The following is a 12,029-nucleotide window of genomic DNA, read 5'->3' as shown; positions in this document are numbered from 1 at the left end:
TCCAAAATGTCCATTCACAGATTCTACCTAAACAGTGTTTCAAACCAGTTGTATCAATAAAGGTTTATCTCTGTGAGATAAGTCCACACATCACAAAGCAGTTTCACAGATAGCTTCGTTCTAGTTTTTATCTGGAGATAGTTGGATTCTTAATGTAGGCCTCAATGGGTTCCCAAATGTCCCTTTGCAGTTTATACCTAAAAATTATCTCAAACCTGTTGAATCAACAGAAAGGTTTAACTCTGTGAGAAGAATCCCCACATCACAAAGCAGTTTCATTGATAGCTTCTTTCTAGCTTTTTTCTTGGACTATTTGGTTTTTGACCATAGGCAACAAAAGGCTTCCAAATTTTCCTTTGTAGTTGTTACCAAAAGAGTGTTTCCAACCTGCTGAATCAAAAGAAGGGTTTCACTCTGTGAGATGAATCCACGCATCTCAAAGCAGTTTCACTGATAGCTTCTGTCCAGTTTTTATCTGGGGCTGTTTCGTTTTTCACCATAGGCCTCAATGCTACCAAAAGTCCTTTCACAGATTCTAACTAAAGAATGTTTCAAACCTGTTGTATCAAAATAAATGTTTAACTCTGTGAAATGAATCCACAAATCACAAAGCAGTTGCACAGATAGATTCTTTATAATTTTTATCTGGGGGTACTTAGTTTTGCATGACATACTTCAAAGGGCTCTGGAATGTTTCTTTGCAAATTCTTCAAAAAGAATGTTTGCCAGTTCGATTGGTAGTGGGAGTGGAGAGCGAACCCCAGAGAGTCCTGAGCAGCCCCACTGCCGCTGCCGGCCTAGTTACCATCACATCCCAGGAGGAGCCGCAGCTGCCGCAGCGGGCCCCAGTCACCATCACCGCAACCATGAGCAGCGAGGCCGAGACCCACCAGCAGCCCGCCACCCCCGTGCCCCCCCCGCCCCACCGCTCCCACCCTCGGTGCTGCCCACACCAAGCCCGGCACTGCAGGCAGCGGCGCAGGGAGCAGTGGCCCGGGCAGCCTCACATCAGCGGCACCTGCCGGCGGGGACAAGAAGGTCATCGCAATGAAGGTTTTGGGAACAGTAAAATGGTTCAATGTAAGGAACGGATATGGTTTCATCAAAAGGAATGACACCAAGGAAGATGTATTTGTACATCAGACTGCTGTAAAAAAGAATAACCCCAGGAAGTACCTTCGCAGTGTAGGAGATGGAGAGACTGTGGAGTTTGATGTTGTTGAAGGAGAAAGGGGTGTGGAAGCAGCAAATGTTACAGGTCCTGTTGGTGTTCCAGTTCAAGGCAGTAAATATGCAGCAGACTGTAACCATTATAGACGCTATCCATGTCGTAGGGGTCCTCCATGCAATTACCAGCAAACTTACCAGAATAGTGAGAGTGGGGAAAAGAACGAGGGATCGGAGAGTGCTCCCGAAGGCCAGGCCCAACAACGCCGGCCCTACTGCAGGCGAAGGTTCCCACCTTACTACATGCAGAGACGCTATGGGCGTCGACCACAGTATTCCAACCCTCCTGTGCAGGGAGAAGTGATGGAGGGTGCTGACAACCAGAGTGCAGGAGAACAAGGTAGACCAGTGAGGCAGAATATGTATGGGGAATATAGACCACGATTCTGCAGTGGCCCTCTTCGCCAAAGATAGCCTAGAGAGGATGGCAATGAAGAAGATAAAGAAAATCAAGGAGATGAGACCCAAAGTCAGCAGCCACCTCAATGTCAGTACCACCGCAACTTCAATTACTGTTGCAGACTCCCAGAAAACCCTAAACCACAAGATGGCAAAGAGACAAAGACAGCCGATCCACCAGCTGAGAATTCGTCTGCTCCCGAGGCTGAGCAGGGCGGGGCTGAGTAAATGCCAGCTTACCATCTCTATCATCATCCGTTTTAGTCATCCAACAAGAAGAAATATGAAATTCCAGCAATAAGAAATGAACAAAAGATTGGAGCTGAAGACCTTAAGTGCTTGCTTTTTGCCCATTGACCAGATAAATAAAACTATCTGCATTATCTATGCAGCATGGGGTTTTTATTATTTTTACCTAAAGATGTCTCTTTTTGGTAATAACAAACGTGTTTTTTAAAAAAGCCTGGTTTTTCTCAATATGCCTTTAAAGGTTTTTAAATTGTTTCTTATCTGGTCAAGTCGAGAGTTTTAAGAACTTCATTTTTAATTTGTAATAAAAGTTTACAACTTGATTTTTTCAAAAAAGTCAACAAACTGCAAACACCTGTTAATATAGGTCTTAAATAATAATAATAATAATAATAGTAAAAGAATGTTTGCAAATTTCTGAATCAAAATTAACTCTTTGAGATGAATTCACACATCACAAAGCAATTGCACTGATAGTTTCTTTCTAGTTTGTATCTGGGAATGTTCGGTTTTTCATCATAGGCCTCAGTGGGATCCCAAATGTCCCTTAACAGATTCTAACAAAGGAGTGTTTCCAATCTCTTGAATTAAAAAAAAAAATGTTTAAATCTGTGAGCTGAATCCACATGTCACAAAGCAGTTTCACAGATAGCTTCTTTCTAATTTGTGTCTGATAATATTCTGTTTTTCACCATAGGATCAAAATGTCCATTCACAAATTCTACCAAAAGAGTGTTGCCAACCTGCTGAATCAAAATAAGGTTTTAGCTCTGTGAGATGCATCCATACATCACAAAGCAGTTTCACAGATAGCTTCCTTCTGGTTTTTATCTGGGCATATTCTGTTTTTCACCATAGGCTTCTATAAGCTCCCAAATGTGTCCTGGCAGATTCTACCTAAAGAGTGTTTCAAACCTGCTGTGTTAAAAGAAAGGTTTAAAGAAAGGTTTAAATCTGTGAGATAAATCCACACATCACAAAGAAATTTCACAGATAGATTATTTCTAGTTTTTACCTTTGGATATTTAGTTTTTCACCATAGGTTCAAAAGACTCCCAAATGTCCCTTCACAAATTCTTCAAAAAGAGTATTTCTCACCTGCAGAATCATAAAAAGGCTTAACTCTGTGTGATGAATCCACACATCACAAAACAGTTTTACAGATAACTTCTTTCTAGTTTTTATCTGTGGATATTCAGTTTTTCAAAATAGGCCTCTGTAGGCTTCCAAATGTCCCTTCCAAGTTTCAATTGAAAGAGTGTTTCCTACCTGCTGAATAAATAGAAAGGTTTAACTGTGAGATGAATCCACCCTTCAGAAAGCAGTTGCACAGACAGCTTGTTTCTAATTTTTATCTGGAGATAATCGGTTTTGGATATAATGGGCTCTAAAATGTCCTGGCGCAGATTCTACCTAAAGCTTGTTTCAGACCTGCTGAATCAAAATAAAGGTTTAACTCTGTGAGATGAGTACAGATATAGCAAATCAGTTTCACAGATAGGTTATTTCTAGTTTTTATCTGGGGATATTCAGTTTTCATCACAGGCTTCAAAGGGCTCCAAAATGTCCCTTCACGGATTCTATTCAAAGGGTGTATACAACCTTCTGATTCAAAAGAAATTTTAACTCTGTGAATTGAAGTTACACAACAAAAATCAGTTTCACAGAAAGCTTCTTTCCAGTTTTTATATGGGGAAATTTGGTTTTACACCATAGGCCTCAATAGACTCCAAAATGACCTTTCGCAGATTCTACAAAAAGAGTGTTTCCACCCTGCTGAATCAAAAGTAAGGCTTAATCTGTGAGATGAATCCACACATCACAAAGCTGTTTCAAAACAGCTTCTTTCTAGTTTTCCTCTGGAGATATTCGATTTTACACCTTAGGCCTCCATTGTCTCCAAAATGTCCCTTCACATATTCTACCAAAGACTGTTTCCAACCTGCTGAAACAAAAGAAAGGTTTAACTCTGTGAGATGAATCCACACAGCCAAAGCAGTTTCAAAGATAGCTTCTTTCTAGTTTTAATCTTGGGATATTCTGCTTTTCACTACAGGCCTCAAAGTGCTCCCGAATGTCCCTTTGCAGTTTCTTTTAATAGGACGTCTGCAACCTGGTGAATCAAAGCAAGGTTTAACTCGGCGCATTGAATCCACACATCAGAAAGCACTTTCACAGATGGCTTCTTTCTACTTTTCATCTGAGGATATTCGTTTTTCACCATAGGCCTCTAAGGAAGTTCAAATATCCCTTTGGAGATTTTACCTAAACAGAGGTTCAAACCTGCTGAATCAAAAGAAAGGTTTAACTCTTTGAGATAATGTACATGTCACAAAGAAGTTTCACAGATAGCTTCTTTCTAGTTTGTATCTGGGTATATTTAGTTTTTCAAGATAGGCCTCTATGGGCTCCCAAGTGTTCCTTAACAGATACTACCTAAAGAGTGTTTCCAGACTACTGAATCAAAAGAAACAGTCAACTCTGTGAGATGAATCCGAACATCCCAAAGTAGTTTCACTGATGGTTTATTTCTAGTTTGTATGTCAGGGTATTTGGTTTTTCATCACAGGCCACAGAGGGCTCCCAAATGTTCCTTTGCAGATTCTACAAAAAGAATGTTTGCAACCTGCCTAATGAAAACAAATGTTTAACTCTGTGAGATGAATCCACTCATGACAAAGCAGTTTCTCAGATAGTTTCTTCCTAGTTTTTATCGTGCATATTCAGTTTTTCACCAAAGGACTCTGAGCTCTCAAATATCCCTTCAGAGATTCTACCAAAAGAGAGTTTTAAACCTGCAGAGTCAAAAGAAATGTTTAACTCTGTGAGGTGAATTCACACAACACCAAGAATTTTTACAGATAGCATCTTTCTAGTTTTTTATCTGGGGATAGTTTTCACCATAGGCCTCTATAAGAATCAAAAATGTCCCATCACAGATTCTACCAAAAGAGAGTTTTTAACCTGCTGCAACAAAAGAAAGGTTTATCTCTATGAGATGAATCCAAACATCACAAAGCAGTTTCACAGACAGATAGCTTCTTTCGAGTTTTTATCTGGAGATATTCAGTTTTTCACCATAGGCCACTGCAGGCTCAAAAATGTCCCTTCACACATTCTACAAAAAGAGTGCTTCAACCTGTTGAATAAAAAAAAAAAAAGGTTTAACTATGTGAATTGAATCCACACATCACAAAACAGCTTCACAGATAGCTTCTTTTTGGTTTTCATCTGGGAATATTCAGTTTTTCACCGTAGTCCTCAATGGACTCCAAAATGACCCTTTGCAGATTCCATCAGAAGAGTGTTTCCAACCTGCTGAATCAAAAGAAAGTTTTATCTCTGTGAGATGAATCCAGACATCACAATGCATTTTAGCAGATGGCTTCTCTCCATTTTTTATTTAGGGATATTTGGTTTTTCAGCAAAGGCCTCAAAGGGCTCCCAATGTTCCTTCACAGATGCTACCAACAGAATATTTCCAACCTGCTGAATAATAATTAAAAAAAAAAAAAACGGTTTAACTCCGTGAGATAAATCCACACATCACAAAGCAGTTTCACAGATAGCTTCTTCATAGTTTTTATCTGGGGATATTTGGTTTATCACCACAGGCCTCAAAGGGCTCCAAAATGACCCTTTGTAGGCTCTACCAAAACACTACTTCCAACCTGAGGAATCAAAAGAAAGATTTAACTCTGTTATATGAATCCACACATCACAAAGCAGTTTCACAGATAGCTTCTTCCTAGTTATTATCTTGGAATATTCTCCTTCTTTTGAGTTTTATTCTGGGGATATTTGGTTTTTCACTACAAGCCGCAAGAAGCTCCCAAATGTCTTTTTGGAGATTCTATTAAAAGAATGTTTGCAACCTTCAGAATAAAAAGAAATGTTTCACTCTGTGAGATGAATCCATGCATCAGAAAGAAGTTTGACAAATAGTTTCTTTTGAGTTTTTATCCAAGGATATTCAGTTTTTCACCACAGGCCTCTATGGGTTTTCAAATATCCCTTCACAGATTCTATCTAAAAAGTGATTCAAACCTGATGAATTAAAAGAAACATTGAACTCTTTGAGAAGAATGCACACACAACAAAGGATTTTCACAGGTAGTTGCTTTATAGTTTTTATCTGGGGATATTTGAATTTTCATTATAGGCCTCTATGAACTCCCAATGTCCCTTCATGGATTCTACCTAAAGAGTGTTTCACATCTGCTCTATCAAAAGTTGGTTTAACTCTGTGAGATGAACCCACCTGTCACAAAGCAGTTTCACAGATAGCTTCCTTCTAGATTTTATATGGGGATATTTTGATTTTCAGTATAGGTTTCAGAGCCCGAAAATGTCCCTTCATGGATTCTATCAAAAGAGTGTTTCCAACCTGGTGAATCCAAAGAAACGTTTAATTCTGTGAGGTGAATTCACACATTGCAATGCAATTTCACAGATAGCTTCTTTCGAGTTTTTATCTGGGGATATTCTGTTTTTCACCATAGGCCTCTATGGGTTCCCCAAAGTCCCTTCGCAGATTTTATCAAAACAAAGGTTTAACTCTGTGAGATGAATCCACACATCACAAAACAGTTTCAGAGATGGCTTCTTTCTAGGTTTTATTGGAGGTTTTTCAGTTTTTCACCACCACAGGCCTCAAAATTCTCCCAAATGCCCTTTTGCAAATACCACAAAAACAGTGTTTCAAAACTGTTGAATCAAAAGAAAGGTTTAAATCAGTGAGATGAATCCACACATCACAAAGCAGTTTCACAGTTAGCTTCCCTTCAGTTTTTATCAGCAGATATTCAATTTTTAAACATAGGCCTTTATGGGCTCACAAATGTCACTTCGCAGATTCTACCTAAGGAGCATTTTCAAACCTGCTGCACCAAAAGAAAGGTTTTGCTCTGTGAAATGAATCCACACATCACAAATGAGATTCACAGGTAGATTCATTCTATTTTTTATCTGGGGATATTTGGTTTTTCACCATAGGCGTCTATGGGCTCCCAAATGTCCCTTCGCAGATTCTATCAAAACAACATTTCTAATCTGTTGATGCAAAAAGAAGTTTATCTTGTGAGATGAATCCCCACGTCACAAAGTAGTTTCACAGATAGCTGCTTTCCAGTTTCTACCTGTGGATATTCATTTTTACACCATAGATATCTATCGGCTCCCAAATGTCCTTTCGGAGGCTGTACCTAAAGACAGTGTCAAACATCCAATATCAAAAGAAAGGCTTAATTCTGTGAGATTAATCCACACATCACAAAGCCATTTCACTGATAGCTTATTTCTAATTTTTATCTGGGGATTTTCAATTTCTACTACAGACTTCAATGTTCTTTCAAATGTCCCTATGAAAATTCTACAAAAAGTGTGTTTCCAACCTGCTGAATCAAAAGAAAAGTTTACCTCTGTGAGATGAATCCACGCAAAACAAAACAGTTTCACTGATGGTGTATTTCTACTTTTTATCTTGGGACATTCAGTTTTTCACCATAGGACTCAATTGGCTCTCAAATGTACCTTTGTAGATTCTGCCAAAACAGTGTTTCCAACTTGCTGAATCAAAAGAAAGGTTTAGCTCTGTGAGATGACCTCACACATCTCAAAGAAGTTTCAAACATAACTTCTTTCTAGTATTTTTCCGGGGATATGCAGTTTTTCACCATAGTCTTCTAACGCCAAAACAAATGTCTCTTCACAGATTCTACCTAAAGAGTATTTCTTTTTTTTTTTTTTTTATCAGTCAACTTTTATTTTTTTATTTTTTTATTTTTTTAAATTTATTTATTATTATTATACTTTAAGTTGTAGGGTACATGTGCATAACATGCAGGTTTGTTACATATGTATACTTGTGCCATGTTAGTCTGCTGCACCCATCAACTCGTCATTTACATCAGGTATAACTCCCAATGCAATCCCTCCTCCCTCCCCCCTCCCCATGATAGGCCCCGGTGTGTGATGTTCCCCTTCCTGAGTCCAAGTGATCTCGTTGTTCAGTTCCCACCTATGAGTGAGAACATGCGGTGTTTGGTTTTCTGTTCTTGTGATAGTTTGCTAAGAATGATGGTTTCCAGCTGCATCCATGTCCCTACAAAGGACACAAACTCATCCTTTTTTATGGCTGCATAGTATTCCATGGTGTATATGTGCCACATTTTCTTAATCCAATCTGTCACTGATGGACATTTGGGTTGATTCCAAGTCTTTGCTATTGTGAATAGTGCTGCAATAAACATACGTGTGCATGTGTCTTTATAGCAGCATAATTTATATTCCTTTGGGTATATCCCCAGTAATGGGATGGCTGGGTCATATGGTACATCTAGTTCTAGATCCTTGAGGAATCGCCATACTGTTTTCCATAATGGTTGAACTAGTTTACAATCCCACCAACAGTGTAAAAGTGTTCCTATTTCTCCACATCCTCTCCAGCACCTGTTGTTTCCTGACTTTTTAATGATCGCCATTCTAATTGGTGTGAGACGGTATCTCATTGTGGTTTTGATTTGCATTTCTCTGATGGCCAGTGATGATGAGCATTTTTTCATATGTCTGTTGGCTGTATGAATGTCCTCTTTTGAGAAATGTCTGTTCATATCCTTTGCCCACTTTTTGATGGGGTTGTTTGTTTTTTTCTTGTAAATTTGTTGGAGTTCTTTGTAGGTTCTGGATATTAGCCCTTTGTCAGATGAGTAGATTGCAAAAATTTTCTCCCATTCTGTAGGTTGCCTGTTCACTCTGATGGTAGTTACTTTTGCTGTGCAGAAGCTCTTTAGTTTAATGAGATCCCATTTGTCAATTTTAGCTTTTGCTGCCGTTGCTTTTGGTGTTTTAGACATGAAGTCTTTGCCCATGCCTATGTCCTGAATGGTACTACCTAGGTTTTCCTCTAGGATTTTTATGGTATTAGGTCTAACATTTAAGTCTCTAATCCATCTTGAATTAATTTTCGTATAAGGAGTAAGGAAAGGATCCAGTTTCAGCTTTCTACTGATGGCTAGCCAATTTTCCCAGCACCATTTATTAAATAGGGAATCCTTTCCCCATTTCTTGTTTTTCTCAGGTTTGTCAAAGATCAGATGGCTGTAGATGTGTGGTATTATTTCTGAGGACTCTGTTCTGTTCCATTGGTCTATATCTCTGTTTTGGTACCAGTACCATGCTGTTTTGGTTACTGTAGCCTTGTAGTATAGTTTGAAGTCAGGTAGCGTGATGCCTCCAGCTTTGTTCTTTTGACTTAGGATTGTCTTGGAGATGCGGGCTCTTTTTTGGTTCCATATGAACTTTAAAGCAGTTTTTTCCAATTCTGTGAAGAAACTCATTGGTAGCTTGATGGGGATGGCATTGAATCTATAAATTACCTTGGGCAGTATGGCCATTTTCACGATATTGATTCTTCCTATCCATGAGCATGGTATGTTCTTCCATTTGTTTGTGTCCTCTTTTATTTCACTGAGCAGTGGTTTGTAGTTCTCCTTGAAGAGGTCCTTTACATCCCTTGTAAGTTGGATTCCTAGGTATTTTATTCTCTTTGAAGCAATTGTGAATGGAAGTTCATTCATGATTTGGCTCTGTGTTTGTCTGTTATTGGTGTATAAGAATGCTTGTGATTTTTGCACATTAATTTTGTATCCTGAGACTTTGCTGAAGTTGCTTATCAGCTTAAGGAGATTTTGGGCTGAGACAATGGGGTTTTCTAAATATACAATCATGTCATCTGCAAACAGGGACAATTTGACTTCTTCTTTTCCTAACTGAATACCCCTGATTTCTTTCTCTTGCCTAATTGCCCTAGCCAGAACTTCCAACACTATGTTGAATAGGAGTGGTGAGAGAGGGCATCCCTGTCTTGTGCCAGTTTTCAAAGGGAATTTTTCCAGTTTTTGCCCATTCAGTATGATATTGGCTGTGGGTTTGTCATAAATAGCTCTTATTATTTTGAGGTACGTTCCATCAATACCGAATTTATTGAGCGTTTTTAGCATGAAGGGCTGTTGAATTTTGTCAAAAGCCTTTTCTGCATCTATTGAGATAATCATGTGGTTCTTGTCTTTGGTTCTGTTTATATGCTGGATTATGTTTATTGATTTGCGAATGTTGAACCAGCCTTGCATCCCAGGGATGAAGCCCACTTGATCATGGTGGATAAGCTTTTTGATGTGTTGTTGAATCCGGTTTGCCAGTATTTTATTGAGGATTTTTGCATCGATGTTCATCAGGGATATTGGTCTAAAATTCTCTTTTTTTGTTGTGTCTCTGCCAGGCTTTGGTATCAGGATGATGTTGGCCTCATAAAATGAGTTAGGGAGGATTCCCTCTTTTTCTATTGATTGGAACAGTTTCAGAAGGAATGGTACCAACTCCTCCTTGTACCTCTGGTAGAATTCAGCTGTGAATCCATCTGGTCCTGGACTTTTTTTGGTTGGTAGGCTATTAATTATTGCCTCAATTTCAGAGCCTACTATTGGTCTATTCAGGGATTCAACTTCTTCCTGGTTTAGTCTTGGAAGAGTGTAAGTGTCCAGGAAATTATCCATTTCTTCTAGGTTTTCCAGTTTATTTGCGTAGAGGTGTTTATAGTATTCTCTGATGGTAGTTTGTATTTCTGTGGAGTCGGTGGTGATATCCCCTTTATCATTTTTAATTGCGTCGATTTGATTCTTCTCTCTTTTCATCTTTATTAGTCTTGCTAGTGGTCTGTCAATTTTGTTGATCTTTTCAAAAAACCAACTCCTGGATTCATTGATTTTTTGGAGGGTTTTTTGTGTCTCTATCTCCTTCAGTTCTGCTCTGATCTTAGTTATTTCTTGCCTTCTGCTAGCTTTGGAATGTGTTTGCTCTTGCTTCTCTAGTTCTTTTAATTGCGATGTTAGAGTGTCAATTTTTGATCTTTCCTGCTTTCTCTTGTGGGCATTTAGTGCTAGAAATTTCCCTCTGCACACTGCTTTAAATGTGTCCCAGAGATTCTGGTATGTTGTATCTTTGTTCTCATTGGTTTCAAAGAACATCTTTATTTCTGCCTTCATTTCGTTATGTACCCAGTAGTCATTCAGGAGCAGGTTGTTCAGTTTCCATGTAGTTGAGCGGTTTTGATTGAGTTTTTTAGTCCTGAGTTCTAGTTTGATTGCACTGTGGTCTGAGAGACAGTTTGTTATAATTTCTGTTCTTGTACATTTGCTGAGGAGTGCTTTACTTCCAATTATATGGTCAATTTTGGAGTAAGTACGATGTGGTGCTGAGAAGAATGTATATTCTGTTGATTTGGGGTGGAGAGTTCTATAGATGTCTATTAGGTCTGCTTGCTGCAGAGATGAGTTCAATTCCTGGACATCCTTGTTAACTTTCTGTCTCGTTGATCTGTCTAATGTTGACAGTGGAGTGTTGAAGTCTCCCATTATTATTGTATGGGAGTCTAAGTCTCTTTGTAAGTCTCTAAGGACTTGCTTTATGAATCTGGGTGCTCCTGTATTGGGTGCATATATATTTAGGATAGTTAGCTCTTCCTGTTGAATGGATCCCTTGACCATTATGTAATGGCCTTCTTTGTCTCTTTTGATCTTTGATGGTTTAAAGTCTGTTTTATCAGAGACTAGGATTGCAACCCCTGCTTTTTTTTGTTCTCCATTTGCTTGGTAAATCTTCCTCCATCCCTTTATTTTGAGCCTATGTATGTCTCTGCGTGTGAGATGGGTCTCCTGAATACAGCAGACTGATGGGTCTTGACTCTTTATCCAGTTTGCCAGTCTGTGTCTTTTAATTGGAGTATTTAGTCCATTTACATTTAAGGTTAAGATTGTTATGTGTGAACTTGATCCTGCCATTATGATATTAACTGGTTATTTTGCTCATTAGTTGATGCAGTTTCTTCCTAGCCTCGATGGTCTTTACATTTTGGCATGTTTTTGCAGTGGCTGGTACCGGTTGTTCCTTTCCATGTTGAGTGCTTCCTTCAGGGTCTCTTGTAAGGCAGGCCTAGTGGTGACAAAATCTCTAAGCATTTGCTTATCTGTAAAGGATTTTATTTCTCCTTCACTTATGAAACTTAGTTTGGCTGGATATGAAATTCTGGGTTTAAAATTCTTTTCTTTAAGAATGTTGAATATTGGCCCCCACTCTCTTCTGGCTTGGAGAGTTTCTGC

At 38.8% G+C, this 12,029-nt stretch overlaps 1 pseudogene across 1 annotated transcript; it reads left to right on the top strand.

Annotated features, from left to right (window-relative positions):
- The first annotated feature begins 598 nt into the window (after positions 1 to 598).
- LOC101001555 lies at positions 599 to 2,422 on the top strand (annotated as a pseudogene). Its single transcript, XR_004181687.1, has one exon. The product of XR_004181687.1 is annotated as a nuclease-sensitive element-binding protein 1 pseudogene (transcript).
- Positions 2,423 to 12,029: the final 9,607 nt, after the last annotated feature.

Source organism: Papio anubis, unplaced genomic scaffold (genome assembly GCF_008728515.1).
Source record: "Papio anubis isolate 15944 unplaced genomic scaffold, Panubis1.0 scaffold521, whole genome shotgun sequence".
Lineage (NCBI taxonomy): Eukaryota > Metazoa > Chordata > Mammalia > Primates > Cercopithecidae > Papio > Papio anubis.
Note: the sequence above shows the minus strand (reverse complement) of the source record. Positions and strands in the feature narration are given on the sequence as shown.